Source organism: Ursus americanus, chromosome 10, assembly GCF_024610735.1.
Source record: "Ursus americanus isolate L20-20 chromosome 10, mUrsAme1.1.p, whole genome shotgun sequence".
Taxonomy (NCBI): domain Eukaryota; kingdom Metazoa; phylum Chordata; class Mammalia; order Carnivora; family Ursidae; genus Ursus; species Ursus americanus.
Window position 1 is genome coordinate 65069391 of NC_142136.1, and position 16901 is coordinate 65086291.

Genomic DNA, 16901 nt, shown 5'->3' on the forward strand with positions numbered 1-16901 from the left:
TATCAAGACAGACAAGTAACTGATGGTTATAATATTAAACATGATGATTTTATGCGAGAAGGGCTATACGAATATCAAAATGAAGCCGCTCATTCACTGGAGAGTAGAGGAAAGTTCTCTAGAGGAGTGATGCTTGTGATGAATCTTGGAAAGAGGAGGAAGGGCATCCAAAATAGCAGGGATATCATTTGTAAGCAAGAGAGGCCCAAAAGAGCAGTGTGGTTGGGAAATCCAGAGTTGGGAATGATTGTCTTGAAACGTGTGGGTCAGGAATGGCAAGAAAAGAAGCTGGAGAGGTCATAAAGGGCCTTCCTATTTAAGAAGGGAATTTAAAATTGACTCCTCAAATTTTGGAGAACAAGTGAAAGATTTAAAGTAAGGGAGTGACATCATCGGATAGCTAATTATTTTTCCAGTAATCTTGAGAAAGTGCTAGGAAATATCCAAGATGAGATATCGATGAGCTTTCCTATATATATATATATATATATATATATATATATATATATATATATATATATATATATATATATATATTAGTAACTATAACCAAAGCCAATTCCGGACATCAGCAGGGAAATTTGATTCAGAGTATACTCTCTGAGGGGCAATGATTATTTCTCAGAATTAATCACTTTTAGCGAGATAGGATAGATAGACAACATCGTGCAGGATTGAGGTGAACAGTGTGATGAGTTGATACACCCATATATTGCACCATGATTACTGTGATAAGGCTAGTTAACATCCATCACTCACACAGTTATCATGCGTGTGGTGAGAAATTTAAAGATTCCTTCTCACAGCAACTTTCATGTATACAATAGTACAATAGTTTTGTGTGGAAGTGGAGAGTTGGACCAAATTACTGGAGAGACCATACAATTTATCAACTAAACTAAACTTTTCAAAGTGAAATGGGACATTATTAATAATTATGCCAGGACATGGACATAAATATGACTTGTCCCACGCAAGCTGTGACATATGCTACACTTATCATAGGCCTTTACAAGAATGTGAAAAAAGCCCCAGGTTTTCCCTTTAGAGAAATACGTACATGCAGCCTACATTCCACATACGGTTTGAGTGGTCCGTTAGCCCAGTTCCCAGTTACCTATGGAAATTTGGGAATCTACTCTCTTAGATCAAGAAAGCAGCCCTGGAAAAAATTACACGAAGTTCTTTCTTCATGAAACTGTTATAAATCCATCAGTCTGGTATGCTGATTATCATGAGTCATGAGCGCAGTTCTGGAAGTTCCCCCTCTAAGCACTCAAGCCTGGGCTGCCGATCAGAACCTGGTGTCTCTTTACACATAAGGGACTTTATTGCTTCACTTTTAAGGGGCAGCCTCCTTCCACAGCCACCCATGAACAAAAGAGAGATTTGACCAGCCACTGCAGGAGCCTTCCTTCTAGGCCCCCAGCCGCTAAGAGCAGAGGCCAACTGCGCCCAGCTACTCTGCCTGCTTGCAGAATGAAGCTGGCTGAGGACTTCTTGGAATCCTCTGATGAGGAGTTCCCTGACTCCACCATTCCCAACTGCCCTGCACCCCGGACCGTAGTCCTCTTAGGATCTGTGCAGCGCAGTAGTTCACAGACAAGGTAGCTGTGAATGGTTGTGTGTGCAGGAGGGCTGTGGGGCTCAGTCACAATACTGATTGAAATGCGAATGCAAATGTCTATTTTTCAATTGCATATAAAACCATGAGCTTGATTTTCCATTTGAATAGAATAGGTAAGAAATACTGGCAGTTTGAGAGGTATTTAGGAAATGGAAATCAGGACGACAAAGGAAGGGGTAACTTTAAATTCATAAAGAAAAAAAAATAGAAAGGAGAATATACCTGAATGAAATCCAATAAATAACGTGGAATAGAGATGGTTATGATTTGAAAAGGTTTGAGCCCACTTTTCTATTACCAAGGCAACCACCACATTATGCAATTGCAAAACAACAAAGAAAAAGCGACAATAATCGGAACACCGAAACTCCAAATGAGAAGGACAGTTTGTGTACAGATGTGAATTTAATAAAGAAGAAGATGGGAAGCCGCTTTGTTCAAGCTCACTTTTGCTGGGAAGCAAAAGAAAACGTATTTGGAAAAATTAACACCCTTCTACATTTTCAGAAAATATCAGAGAAAATCTACACATGCCATTCAAACTATATCTTAAATCCTGCTGAATTGATAGGTGGTTTTGTTGGTCCTTTCTCTCAAACATGTGGGTGTTTCATATACAGTGATATTTAATATTTATTTAAAACTCTCGGTGTGATGAGCATTGTATTAGGATACTTCTTTTCTCCAGAAGTTTGAATTTTAATTTACACAAGCAGACAGATTGAACACTTTTACATAGCTCTCTTTCTTTTTTGTATTTGTAGGAGGCACTTAATCAAAGAGGCTGGTGTTCGGGATTTAAGATAAATTATGCATGAGAATGTTGACTGTGAAATTTCATAAGGAATATGGCAAAAAGCTAATGGGATGTTAAAGGTAATGGTCGTCACCTGATTTTTACCTGAAGCTACATAGGAACCAAGTATGTATATTTATGTAAAATTCACATCAGGCTAGTTAGAAAGCACAGACTTTTTCCAGTTATTTTCCAAAAAGCTCTTGTTTTTTTTCTTTCTATCCATTCCAACCGTGATCTTCAACTTCGGTGTGTGTGTGCGTGTACACACAACGCACATACGCATACACTAGCACCGGAAGAGGTGATAGAGGGTCAACTATTAACTTGAAAGATTTTAGTGCCCTTGGGCCAATTTGAAGAATGATTCTGTAATTTTATATTATTGGGGGCTGCCTGACGTCTTTTATCCTTTCAATGGTAGTTTTAGTGATGTGTTAGTCCAAACATGTTGTCTTTGTCCATTCGGGATGCTGTAACAGAAATACCATAGACGGGTGGCTTGTAAACAACGGAAATTTATTGCATAGTTCTGGCGCAGCCTGGCTGAGCTCTGGTGAGACCCCTCTTCCAGACTCACAGACCGTTGACCTCTCCCCGTGACTTCACGTGGAAGAGAGCAGAGAGGAAGCAAGCTCTCATGACCCTGTTAAGGTCAGCTCATCTAATGCTAATTACGTCCCAAAGCTCCACCTCTTAATGCCATCCCACTGGGGATTAGGGTTTCGATGTAAGAATTTTTGGGGTTGGGGGGGTACAAACACACAGTCCACGACCCATGTTTCTGTAGCATCTTTACTTCCATGTCAGTGTTCTTAGCATCTGACCGCATTGAGGAAAACAAAATGACAAGGCCGTCTGCAGTTCTGAAGACCAGGAGCCCATGATCCCAAGCACTGAGACTATTCCAGTAGCCATACCTGGAAACCCAGGCAAGACATGGAGGTTAAAGATATTCTCCTGAGGAGAGCTGCTGCCTCTCCAGCTGGACTAGTAAAATCCAGCTGAGGTGGTAGACAGCTGCTATAAAATAATTGTCAGTGCCGTCCGGCACCTGCTTCCTCTAGTTCTATCTGTGCTACGTGAGGATACCCTTGGTTCCTGGCCCAGTTTCTCTCCTAAACTTTGAGAAACTGCCTGTTCTGGCAGTCACCTCGTCACGAGGACCATTGATGTAAAAGCACCCTCTTAACTCCCTGGACCCACTCTTGTTTCATAAAAAGCCAGCACAGAAAACTCTCTGACCCTGACATTGGACAATCCTTTCTTTTTTGAAATGTCCCTGGTCCCCTTGCAGCCAGCCAAAGACCTTCACATGTACCTGAAGACCAATTAGAAAATCTCCCCATTTCCAAAAATCCCACCTTAATAGAATGCTTCCCAATCAAACACGCTCTCAGTATTTGCTATTTTCACTTGATAAAGCTTACTCTCCTTCACGTGCCCTTGAACCCTTACTGAGACAAAAAAAAATGAGGACAGAGTTGGCTGCAAACTTATGAACGGCCTTTGTTCATTGTGTCTTGGACTTCATTGGGCTTTTGACAGCATCAATTCTGCTCTTGTCATTATGCCTGTTTTCATTTTAGGCCCATGGAATGGCTCTCTTGCGCCTCACCTCGGGCTCATATGCTGTCGCTGTCCTGTTCCTCTGGGACTACTCTGGGTACGAGAGCCACCCTGGCTTGGGATCACAACACTGAGTGCAGCCAAGGGGAATCAGGGCCCACATCGGCAGGCCATAAGGGGGGGATGGGTGCAGAGGGCTGCTTCTCCAATACCCTCATTGCTATTTCCATGATGATTCATTCCTATGGAAGAAAGTGTCTCTATTTTCTAGTTGTAGCTCTTCCAGGCCTGGTTTTCTGGTCTCCCCAACCCTGTGGTGTGTTTTGATTAAATCTCCTTTCTCCCTACATAAGCCCAAGTTGAGTTATTTTGCTTGCCAAAAACCTCCTGGTAGATAGTCTCTTTGAAATGAGAAGGAGCCCAACATCCACTTCTCTTGGCCTTACCAGGCCTGCTGCTTCCTGAAAGTGCTGACCTCATTCCCAGGGGGGTAGATAAGCATTCATTCTTATGATGGGATTTCAAGGAGGGTTGACGCAGAGCACTGTGAAGGGTAGATCAGAGCACAGAAGGGGCATCCAAGGGCTTCAGAGACTTCCCTTAAGGCCTGTCCTGCTTCCAAGAAATGCAATCATGGGAGCAGAATGATGTGGAGGCGTCTGAAAGCTCAGAATTACATTAAGTGACTTTCCCATATGTGAGTTATTTGTCTATTGGAAATAAATCTATCTGAATGTTGTATCGATCTTTTTGCCAGGCTGGCAAAAATCCCAGGGAGAGAATTTACCACTGAGGAAGGCTGTGGGTCATTGCCTTCATAATGATATCCAATTTTAGAATCTCCTTTGGAAGTTTGAAAATGTTCGGTGAGGACTACTGTTTTCTGGATAACCACAGCAGCAATATTCTATTTGGGCTTTGGGAATCAGAGCTGTGGTTAATTAATGCCTTTCCTTCAGGCTGAGAACACAAATGTTATAATACCTGAGGCCGTATTCAACTCCAGATTAGCATACATTACACCCAGTGATAACTGAAATTGCTCTGAAAATGTGTGGTGACAGATTCAAACCAAATCCTGTTTATGAGCGCTTTGCTATCAGTGAATTATTCAGAATGTAGAAAGAAAAGCAACCAAAGATAAATGACCCCAATTTTATTATTCTGCATTTATTATCAGAGTATCTTAATTACTTCTGTTGAAGGATGTGTTTTTTATAACAATTGATTAAATATTCAATTTTTCTTGCGGTTTGTTTTGAGCGAGGATCTTGATTTAAGGAGAGAAGAAGGTGGAAGAAATCATGCTGGAAAACTTAATGTTAGTGAAATTATACGTCTGGTCTCCAAAGATTCACTTGCAGGATTAGTGAGATGAGGAATTTCCATTTGATTTTTAGCTTGTTTGGATTTTGTTATGAGCCGATTGGAAGACGTGTTCTCTGGTGCCTTTACTTTCTGATTATGAAATATCTGAGTTTTGATCAAATCTTTACCTTTTGATCAAATCTTGTAAAAACCACCGAGTGAGAGATCTAGAAAACAGGAAGGGCCAGGCATTCTTGGGAAATGACAGTGGTATCCTTCAGCACTATTTATTTCCAATGAAGATTTTCAAATACTCTATCAGGGCAATGCTAAGCATTAAGCAGCACAGGAATTAAGCATGATATATTGTCAATTTTACATGAAACCATAGACGACAAAGACTTTAATGTATTTATGGAGGGTGGGGCTATAGAATATTTATCACTGTATATCAGGCACCAGGCTGTGATATAGCATTCTCTCTGACCTGTGTTGGCACTCAGCGAAAACTTGAATAAATGAGCAAGGCAATGACCTTTGAGGATTTGTAGCATCCATCGGGCTTTTCACCCTGTTTTGTAGTCCTTCTTTTCTTCCTGTTTCTTTTTAGTAGTTCATTCAGCAAAAGTGGTTTGAGGGAACACTTTGTATCGGGGCCCTCAAAGGTGGCACTGAATCAAGCAAGAGTCCCTACCTTGTGCAATCTCACACTGCAATGGCCACTTGGAAGGGGACATCTTTCTCAATCTTGTCAACTGTCTTTGAGCAGTCTGGTCTGTCCTTGATCAGTTCCCACTGGAGATGTTGAAGGTGTTGGGAAGATGGGGGCTATGGTTGGGTGGAGAGGCAGTGGGAAGGTGCTTGGGAGTCACTTAAACAGGGAACTGATAAGCTTGAATGTGAACATCTTTTGAAACAAAAGTACTAAAATATGGGATACCTGGGTGGCTCAGTCGGTTAAGCCTTCGGCTCAGGTCATGATCCCAGGGTCCTGGGATGGAGTCCCACGTCTGGCTCCCTTGCTTAGTGGGGAATCTGCTTCTCTGTCTCCCTCTGCTTGCTGCTCCCCCTGCTTGTGCTCTCTCTCTCTCTGTGCAAATAAATAAAGTCTTAAAAAAATAAAATACCAAGATAAAGAATACAATGAAATGAGAAAGAGAGTTGCTGTGAACCAAGTTGGACTAATTAAGTAGGAAGGGGAGATGCTGGTTGATCCCAAGAACTTGACGAGCAGTCAATCTTTCTTTTTGTGAAGCCAGAGCATATTTCTTTGATTAAAATCTCTTGAAACAGTGGCCATCCTCTTTGTATAAAGATTTTATTAATCCATAATGAAGCATGTTACTAAAGACCTTTGTTAAATTCATTTATTTTAATTAACTAATAGAGCTCAAGCAGAGCAGAGAGCAAAATCAGGTCTTTTTCTTAAAAAAAAAGATATCTGTTATTATTTCTTATGTTGAACAGAACTCTTCCAATATAACTGTGACCATCTGAAAACTGTCTCTCAACCATAACTTGTGGTTTTGAAGTAGAATGCATAATTGTTTACTTAATGAAATAATTTCAGATTGGCATATCCTTTTATTAATCTTTTTTGGGTTGTCTCTCTTGTTTGAAGGCATATTTTCTTTTGGTTTCTTCTGATTTGTTTTTCCTACTCTTTGTCTTCAATCTGTTGCGGTTTACTAGTCTGAAACCCATACTCATTATTTACCCTCCCTGTGCTCCATCCTCCAAACTTGCTATTTCCTTACTTCCTTAGGCCTAAAAGATCTTTAATCTTCCACCTACTCTGGCTCAAAAGTGCTTTGGAAACCTTTTTAAAAAAAGAATTCCTTATATCCAATCAGATTTCAAGAACTTCATGTTATACATTCAGATTATTTTCACCCCTGTTCTTTCCATCTATATTCCCAGCATCCTGCAACTCATTTCCTCTTCTCTGAACGATTACAGGATGCTGACCTGGTCTCTCTGTGTCTAGGAGCTTCCCTCTTAGTTTCATTTTGCTATTAAAATTGGATTAATCCTGATAAAGCAAAGCTGTGATCATGTAGCTTCCTGCCCTCAAATTTTCCATGATGCTTTACTCATATCGAAACAAATACAAATTTCTTATATTAGCACGCTGGTTTCCACATTCTGGTCTTAGCTCTGTTAGCTTTATTTCCTACTGTCTTCTGCAACACAATGTGTGTTCCCCCAAATTGGACTTCTCGTGTCTCTAGAACTGCACTGTCCAATGCAGTAGCCACTGGCCACTAGCAATGAGAAAGCAAATATACAGATAACGGACGGAACATTTATAAAAGTAGAACTCTAGCCCACAGTGTGCAGCAGACAGCCTAGAAAGCCAACCCATGATCTATAGTCACCAGCCCGAGAAGCCAGCCGGCTATCTATAAGTGAAACTTCTAGGAAGTCAGACCACGATCTCTGGCAACACTACAGGAAGTCAGACAATAAGGATTGAAACAACCTCCTCCAAATGGCCAGGACTTGACTCATAGCTGACAGCTTCTCTGACTTTTGCCCCTACTTCTAACTTAGGACCAATCAGAGAAAGCCAAATATGCATCCCTAACCAATCACAAAGGATGCCACACTTCTAATTAGCTTTCCTGTGGCTTCGCTGGGCCAATAGCCTCCAATCAGGACATAGTTGGAGCCTTCCCTTTCTTTGATTGTAAAGCTTCCCTACTCCTCTGCCTGCTTTTCAATCTCTGCCAAAACAATCGATTGTGGCTGACTCCCTTGCTGGAGCAGACTCGGAGTAAATAGCCTTAGACTGTTTTCATTTGGTTGGTCTTTGCTTATTCCCACAGTGGCTATTTAAGCTTTGATTAATTAAAATTATATAAAATTAAAAGTTCAGTCCTTCAGTTGCACTAGCCAAATTTCAAGTGCTCAGTGACCTCATGTAGCTAGTGGCTACCGTACTGGACAAAGTTTTATTGGCCAACTCTACACATGCCTTGGGTTATGCTACTCCTGCTCAAATCGCCTTCCCCTCACATTTTCACCTGCCCAAGTCCTACCCAATGTTGCATCAAGACCTTGCTTGCTACTCCCTTCAGGAGGCCTTCACTGATTCCTCTTTTTAGGTATCACCCCTCATTTCTTAGATTATACTTTTCTTATGGTACTTCTCATGGTCTCTGTTCTAGTTCCATGATCTTTTCCATTGGGCTTGTTGTAGACTCTTTGATCTTGTTCTTCCTACAGAGTAGCCCCCTAATTTAAGTTTTTCTCCTCTTTCTTTCTTTCTTTCTTTCTTTCTTTCTTTCTTTCTTTCTTTCTTTCTTTCTTTCTTTCCTTCCTTCCTTCCTTCCTTCCTTCCTTCCTTCCTTCCTTCCTTCCTTCCTTCCTTCCTTCTTTCTTTCTTTCTTTCTTTCTTTCTTTCTTTCTTTCTTTCTTAACTTAAATGTGGTTTAGACGGAAAAAAAAAGTATCAGATTGAATTACTTGCTTTAAGAAGCCATGGAATGACAGATGGAATTGGATTTTATGTTTTTCATCTGGGACATAGAATGTAGAAAGAGTGCTGCACATGGCTTTGTTCTTTTCTTCCTGACTCTGCATCTGTTATCCTCTAGACAGCTTTAACACTAGGAGGATGTTTATAAAGTTAGCTGGGGATCATCTCAGCATCTCCTATTGCTATTTCTTAAAAGTAGTATAGGCCTTCAGAAGTCTTTTCATAGAGCGGTGACTGGGGGAGAAACAACAGGTCTAAGATTTCCCCAAACACTTTCAGAATGGCAAACTTTTAATAGTGTCTTCAACACACCAGGCAGATTCACTCCTTTGTGCTTTGCTTATATTTTCCTCTTACCTGAAATAGGACCTCAAGCTTTTCTACCCTTATACCACCTCTGTTCCTGGTGAACTTCCTTCAATGTCAAGTTAAATATCACATCGTCTATGAAGTCTTTCTTGATCTCACCAAATGGAGTCACTCTTTTCTCGGGTTGTTTATCAATATCTGATTGTACATCAGACAGAACGTCTCTATTCTCACAGTGTGGTGGATGAACATAGCACTAACTCCTAAAGTAATGTTAATAGCAAAAATGCACACTGCCAATAGAAGGAAATTAACCCACTGTATTCCTTTTTTCGAGGGTTGTTGTTACTGTTATATATGGATACTTTAAGATAAGGAAACTTTACTGTTTCCCTCCCTTCACTACTTACCTAGATCCAAAGGTCATGAGCTCATCATTTCCTGGAGTGGAGCTAGCAAACCATTTCTTCACTTGTATACCAGCAGAAATTATGTCTGGGAGAAAGCATTTGCTATTCAGTGGGTGCCTAAGATTGTGAAATCTGCCAGAAACAGAAATCGACCAGAGTCCTGGAACTTATTTATTTGTCAGAATGTGTGGGATACTCTGGGAAAGGGGTTAAGACTGTAAATCTAGGTCACTAGTTAAGGATGCAACTTGAAGGGTGAAGACAGCAGGAAGAAACAGAGTTGGAAAAGAAAATGAACCATCCATGCAAGGACATCTTTGAATGGGCTAGGCAGGGGAGCCAGTTCTTTCTGGAAGTTCAAGAGAGTGAGGTGGCCAGTGGTATAGTAATTGATCCCATCATCACCATCACTCCCCTACTCTGTCAGGTTTTGAAAACATTTCCCGAACCCTTTAACAAAGAACTACCTAAACTTTTACTATTGTTTAGTCATATTTGGGCAAGAAACATTTGGAACGGGTAGAGGTGTCCTGTTCTGATATTCATCAAACATTGGCCCGCACACTCACTATTGGCAATTGGGTGCCAAGTTACAAACACCCAGCCAGAGGAATGACAAGAATGTTTCCCTTTACATTACCAACCTTAGACGGTGCTGGCAAGAGGGGAGAATCTTCCTCTTTGAATAATTATTACAGAGTTACAATAATTATTCATTCATTTATTTAACAATATTTGGAATAGATTTTGGAAAAATTGTTGGCTTGAGCTAAACTGAGTAACTTGAGAACAGATGTTGTATTTGATCTCTCTTTGTATCTTGAATGCACCCACAGTGTCTGATACATGGCGGGTGTTTTAAAAAAAGTTACGCAGTGAAGTACTGAACCTGTTGATTTATGAGGCTTAATTATTGGGCTAGAAGTGAATGCACTAGCTATTCTGTTGGGGGATAATTTGAGAATTACCTTTTCAAACTCATGGACTTTCTTTTTCAGGCTGGAGGAAGAGATGTGGATTTAACTTGAACAACTATGGTCGGAATCCTCTTGGGAAGACAAATTATAGAATTATGAGATCTCAGAGCTGAGAGAATCTTAAAACCCACTTATTTCCATTCTTTTATTCTGTGGATGAAGATACCAAGACTCAAATAGTTTCCACACAGCTTCTATAATGTGAAAATATTCTTTTAGTCTTGCCAACTGCCAGGTTAATTTAAAGGTTTGGGCTTTGTAGTTCAAGTTCCCATTTAATTTCTCAAAGTTCATGAACCCTTCCCACTTGGATACAGGTCTGGGGGTGGTGCTCATTGTTTCCCATCCTTTCATCCTGCTTCTTTCAACCCACTTACTGAGAACTCAGCTCACTCCCACCTTTGCCTCCTCCTCTCCTGCGGACTCTGGAAGCAACCTGCATTCATTCTAAAGACTCCTTTTAGTTTTTCCATCCACCCTTTACCATCCCCTAGCTCTGAACTTCCCCCAACACACTGAGGACTTTGGGAGAGAGAGTGCCATTTAGTTTTGAAAACACATAGTCCCCCTCCCATATCTGAATATTTTCTTTCATAACAGGAACAGTTAGACAAAAGAGGGTTTTTTTTAAAGTTTTTATTTATTTATTTGAGAGAGAGCGGGAACACAAAAGGGGGAAGGAGCAAAGGGAGAGGGAGAAGCAGACTCCCCGCTGAGCAGGGACCCCCCCCCAACACTGGGGCTTGATCCCAGGTCCCCAGGATCATGACCTGAGCCAAAGGCAGCCAGGTGCCCCTAGATAAAGGAGTTTTGTGTGTTTTTTTTTTTAACTATGGCAGTGTTTTAAAAAAATCTCTTGTCCATTTTATCAGATCAATCCAGGGTTGCTATGGGTTGTTCGAGGAAGAAGCATGAGAAGCTAACCTGCATTAGTTCATGGAGTGAAATATGTAAGAGTTGAAATAGATCAGAGCAGATGCTGCTGGGCTTTCTTGTGCAATTCTTCTGGGGTCCAAGTCAGAGCTATGATTTTTACATTGGTTGGAGGGGGGTGCAATTATCTTGTGTCTCAGTTCAAAAGAATGAGAGGGTGAATGGATAGCTCTCCTTTCTGCTTTAAGTTGCTGAAAATACAACTAATAGTGACTTAAACAAATTGGGGTTCATTTTTCTTGCTAATAGGAAATCTTGCTGGTGAGGGGTAGCAAGGTCAGTGCCGTGGCTAAGTGATGTTGGAGGTCTGTCAGGAAAACTTTTCCTCTGCCAACCAAGATCTGAGTAGTGGTGGTCAGGGCCTGTGAATTAATGGACAATCTGAAATTTAAATCATTTAATTTTAATCGACAGGAGAAAATTGTATTATACATGCACGCAGCAGCATTCCAGAATGACTAGCTCTCCAGGCAGCCAGCGGTAAAAGTTTATTTATCAGCATAATAGCCAGGTGTTGGTGGTTAGAGCTTCCGTGGGGAAGTATGGAAGGTTCTGATAAGGCTTGCTGCGCATTTACACATTTTCTCGTGCAGGTACTGGTGCTGACAGTCATTCTCCTTCCTGGCTGGAAGCTCTCCCTGGAGGAGGATTTATGGCAGCAGAATCCTCACATTTTCTAGGTGCTAAGGATTAGGCTTCTCCCTCACTAGAGCCTGAATTTTCAAAAACTCTGTTGAAAGGAGGGAAGTTCAGAGATTTCTTTCTTAGCTGTTTGTGCAGGTGTTTTCATTTCGAGTAGTGTTTAGGCCATTTGGGTCTCTGTGTCTCCTGGTGACAGGGGCCCTGTGTGCATTCAGAATGGTAGATGGGCAGTGGGAGGCAGAGCATTTCTCCCCCCGGGCTCTCTCTGACGCTGGGGGAAATTCTGTCACTGAACACAGGCACCCGAAGCCCTCCCCCCTCCCAGGGAGCTTTATAATACTACAGATTCTCGGAACCTTGTCCTGGAAATCTGGTTCTGTGGGTCTGGGAGTGTTTGGGGATTTGGAAGAAAGGATCTGTGATCTGCACTGATAAAAATACCTGCAGGTCTGGGGCCCCTCCAGGAGGGAAGTATTGCCTCTTTGAGCGCTCTTTGCACACGGATGCCAGACCCTACTGGCACTGTGGTGGCTCCCTGAGGGTTTGGACGTTATGGGATTTGTCCACGCAGACTCAGAATGTTTTAGGTCGTCCCGACGCTTCCCCAGTTTTCTCAAGGCTTGCACGTAATGTATGTACTTGCGTCTGTATGTGAGCTCTTGCTTGATTGGTCCCGTGGTTAAAGGTAAGGTTGTAAAATCCCTTCTACCTCCCACAAAGGCATTCTATTATTAAGATGATTGTTTGGGAAGCCAAGGCTACTTTGTGCCCAGTTGGAGGTGTGATATTTTAATATGACCAACAGGGGCTCCTTAGGCAAATGTCTATTTTGTGGATTTTGAGAGGAAAAAAGGAATGATCTAAGGTGCTGGCTATCGAGCATGTTGAGCAGAGACCACGCGTGGCTGTGGCTCTGAGGATGCCCATCAGAAACAGACTCGCATCTGGGAGGCCAGGAAGTGGATACGCGGTCCTGAGTTCGGCAGGTCCCTGCCTCGTCCCCATGGCCATCATAGCCTCTGAGTCTCCACTTTCTCATCTGTAAAATGATAATCATACTCTTTTATTTTTTTTAAAGATTTCAGGTATGTATTTGAGAGAGAGAGTGAGCGAGAGAGAGAGAGAGCACAAGCAGGGGGAGCAGCAGAGGGAGAGGGAGAAGCACACTCCCCGCTGAGCAGGGAGCCCGATATGGGGCTTGGTCCCAGGACCCTGGGATCATGTCCCCAGCTGAAGGCAGACGTTTAACCAGCTGAGCCACCCAGGCACCCCAACTCTTTACTTTAAATGAAATCATGTGTGGGGCGCCTGGATGGCTCAGTCAGGTAAGCACCTGACTCTTGATTTCGGCTCAGGTCGTGATCTTAGGGCGGTGTGATCAAGCCCTGCGTCGGGCTCCGCGCTGGGCATGGAGTCTGCTCAAGTGTCTCTCGCTCCCTCTCCCTCTGCCCCTCCCTATTGCTCTCTCTTTCTCAACTAAATAAATAAATCTTTAAAAAGTTAAAGGAATAATGTGTGCAAATGTGCTGAAAAAACTGTGAAAAGACATTCTTATGATTTCTCAACACAGGGATTGGCAAAAAAGAGGTCAAGCAAGTTTGTTCAGCCCCTACATGGGGGTCCTCAGTGCTCTTTTCTCTGTCTTTCAAAAAATAGTTGTAAATTCACATGTGTCCTTATGGGCTCAGCCTGCAGGACAAGGAGAACGGGTCCTCACCAGTGGTGACCTTTCTATTATATTTGACACGGTCTCTCCTTGAACGAACTCCTGTCAGGTTCCTGCGAATCTGAATCTTCTTCCCAACTAGGCCTTCAATTTTGGGCTTCCGTGTTTGTCTTCTAGCAAGTATCCTGCTAAGTTGGCTTAGCCAGAATCCCCCATCCTTAAGATTGGATCACCCTTAATATCTAATTGGGTTCCTCACCCCCACTACCCCCTACGTAATATCTGAGCACCCTGGTCTGCCTTTAGCTGGTATCCGGTTAGGTCAGGTTATCAGGAATTATCCTATCCTCTTAGTAAGTTTTCATCTACTGACCACCCCCCCAATCTAGCTCCTTGGCTATTAAATTTCTACTTTTCCTTGTTTTATTCCCACTTGACCCCAAGCATTCTCTCCTACTATAAAACCCACTTCAGTGACCCCTGCACCTATTACAAGGGTCTTGAATAAAGTTTGCCTTAACATTCTTTAACAAGTGTCATGAATAATTTTTCCTTTAACATATTCAATGCTTTTCTCGGAGACAGCAGTGTTGTATCTTATTTCATAGACCATTTCATTATATGTAATGTTTTCCCCAACTTCTCCTTAAAACATGTATATATATATATGTAGTGAAATAAACTTGTATAACTATTTCCAGAGAGGAAAATATTTCAGACTATTTGTTCCTACGTTTGATATAACTGGTAAAAGAACTAGGTGATAGAAATACAAAATTAGGCTATTCGTTGGACACTGAAAGTCTGTAAGAAGGAACAAAGAGTTGTCTATTCAAGTCAGCCTGTGGGAAAACACAGATCAAGATGGAGTGGTTGAACGTGAATTGCTTCATCTGAAAATGACACAACCATTTTAGTACAATATGGGCTGGCATCTTTGTTTTTTAAACCTGGGTTTAGGGATATTTATAACCCAGTGGTTCTGGAGTCTTGAGGGATTTTACTTCCATTCTATTCCACAGTTGTTGGTTTCTGTAACATGGATTTCCATAGCTACCCTCAGCTTTGCTCAGAACAGCGGTTTGACCATGGTTTCACATATGTTAGGAGGGGAATATGCTTCTAGTTTTTATTTCATTTCTGTTACCATGAGGCACTTCCAACCCATCTCAACCTAGTGAAACAGCTCATTTCCTGAGATCTGCTGAGTACCTTGGTATCAGGAGAAGCAAGAGGGATTAAACACATTTTGTTTGTATGTTTACTTTTTTCTAAACCTCACATTGCCCCGGAAGTGCCAGGAGGACCTGAAAATCCACAGTTGAGTGGAGAAAACAGAGGGGCAGCACTGTCACTCAGAGGCACTGCCCTGTCACCCGGCCATGAGATGTTCAAACATCCTCACATTAAAAAACTCTCAAAGAAAGAACTTACATAAAATAGACGGAATTCCTCTAACGGTGGGTGGAAGCAGGTGAAGCCCACTGCCTTTGCTTTTGAACTTGACCATGGAAGTAAATGTACCTTCAAATGGCCGTGTTTGTGGTTCCAAAATTAATCATATGGTTAAACCTATTCTACTTCTGTAGCTGCTTTTGGCTCGAAAACGGACTGATATTTGGAATTGAGAATTTCCCGGCTTCTGCTTCCCTCCAAGCTGGCAATCCTAAGTACTTCAGGGTAGCTCTCCTAGTAAACATGAGACTCGGAAAAAATCATGTTGAAAGAAGCCCCCTCTCAATAATTTTTTGGAACATGAAAGTGGAAGGATGTCTAACTGTCAGGCGTAAGCTTCTTTCTTCACGTACTTTGGTGTCTGCCTAACAGATACTAAATCAGAGAGCCTGCCTTTGGGGCTGTCACATCCCTCCACTAAAGTAACAGGGCTCTCAAGAATTTCTGTGTGGCTGTGGATTACATAGGAGGCTCATCAGTGTTATCCTTCCACGTCCCCTAATTGTAGGTTTGACAGGGAAAAGTGAATCTAATGAGGGATCCCTTTCCCGGTGCAGTTATTTTTAGAGGCATGTGTAGGTGACGGGGATTCTATTCAAGTGCGTCCGTTATATTTAAAGGTAACCATAGGGAGGGCGTGTGTTTTAATTATTTCTGCAGCCAAGCTTTCTTACCTGGCTCCCTTGTGATCAGCAAAACGCCAAGAGACAGAGGGATGCTCAGCAGGCTGTGACAGTGGATCCAACCCATGACCTTCACCTCATTAGCAGCCTGACCCACCCAATCAGAGAAAAGCCTTCCTTTGATTCTGGTAGCATGGATGTGGCTGAGACCGGGAGAGCAATGGCCTCTTTGGTGGGGCTCCAAGATGAAGCCAGGGCTCTGTTTGAAATGCTTCGTCAGTGCGGACATAGCAACTTAGGATGTCTTTCACTGTCTGTCTTTCTGCTCTCTGTATCTTGTTCTCTCTTTAATTAAAGTGACAAACTGTTCAGGTTACCCACTGATCTAAAGTAAATGCAAGTAACTTTGTGATCTTTATTTCCTTTTTCTCAGAAATGCATTAAATGCTCACAAATGTGTATTGAAATCCAGTATCTAGATCTTCAGAATTTTTTATTCAAAAAAATTTAACTGTCTACTTGAAATACTTCCAGACTTACAAAGTAAGTAGCTAAATAGTACCAAAAACATCCAATATACCCTTCACCCAGCTTCCCCAAATGTTAACGTCTTATATCATCTTAGTATAACGATCCAAGCCAGGAAATTAACATAGGATATTATAACCTATCTATAGATCTTAAAATTTTTCCAATTGTCCCACTAATATCTTTTTTTCTTTCTGATCTAGAATATAGTCCAAAGTCGTGTATTGCATTTAGTGGTCCTGACTTCTTAGTCTCCTCCAATTTGGGACAATTTCCCAGGTTTTCCTCATCTTTTATGACCTTAACACTTTTGAAAAATACCAATCAGTTATTTTGTAAAATCTTCCTCAATTTGAGATTATCTGTGTTTTCTTCATGCCAAAGTAAGATTGTGCATTTTTGGCACAAATATCACAATGGCGGTATTGTGTCCTTTTCAGTGCATCACCCTGGGGAGAATACAATGTTGATATATCTCACTCTTGGTGATGTTAGTGTTGGTCACTTGGTTAAGGTAGTGTCTGCCACTGTAAACAGACTGTTATCCCCTCTAGAAATTAGAAAGTATGTTGCGGAG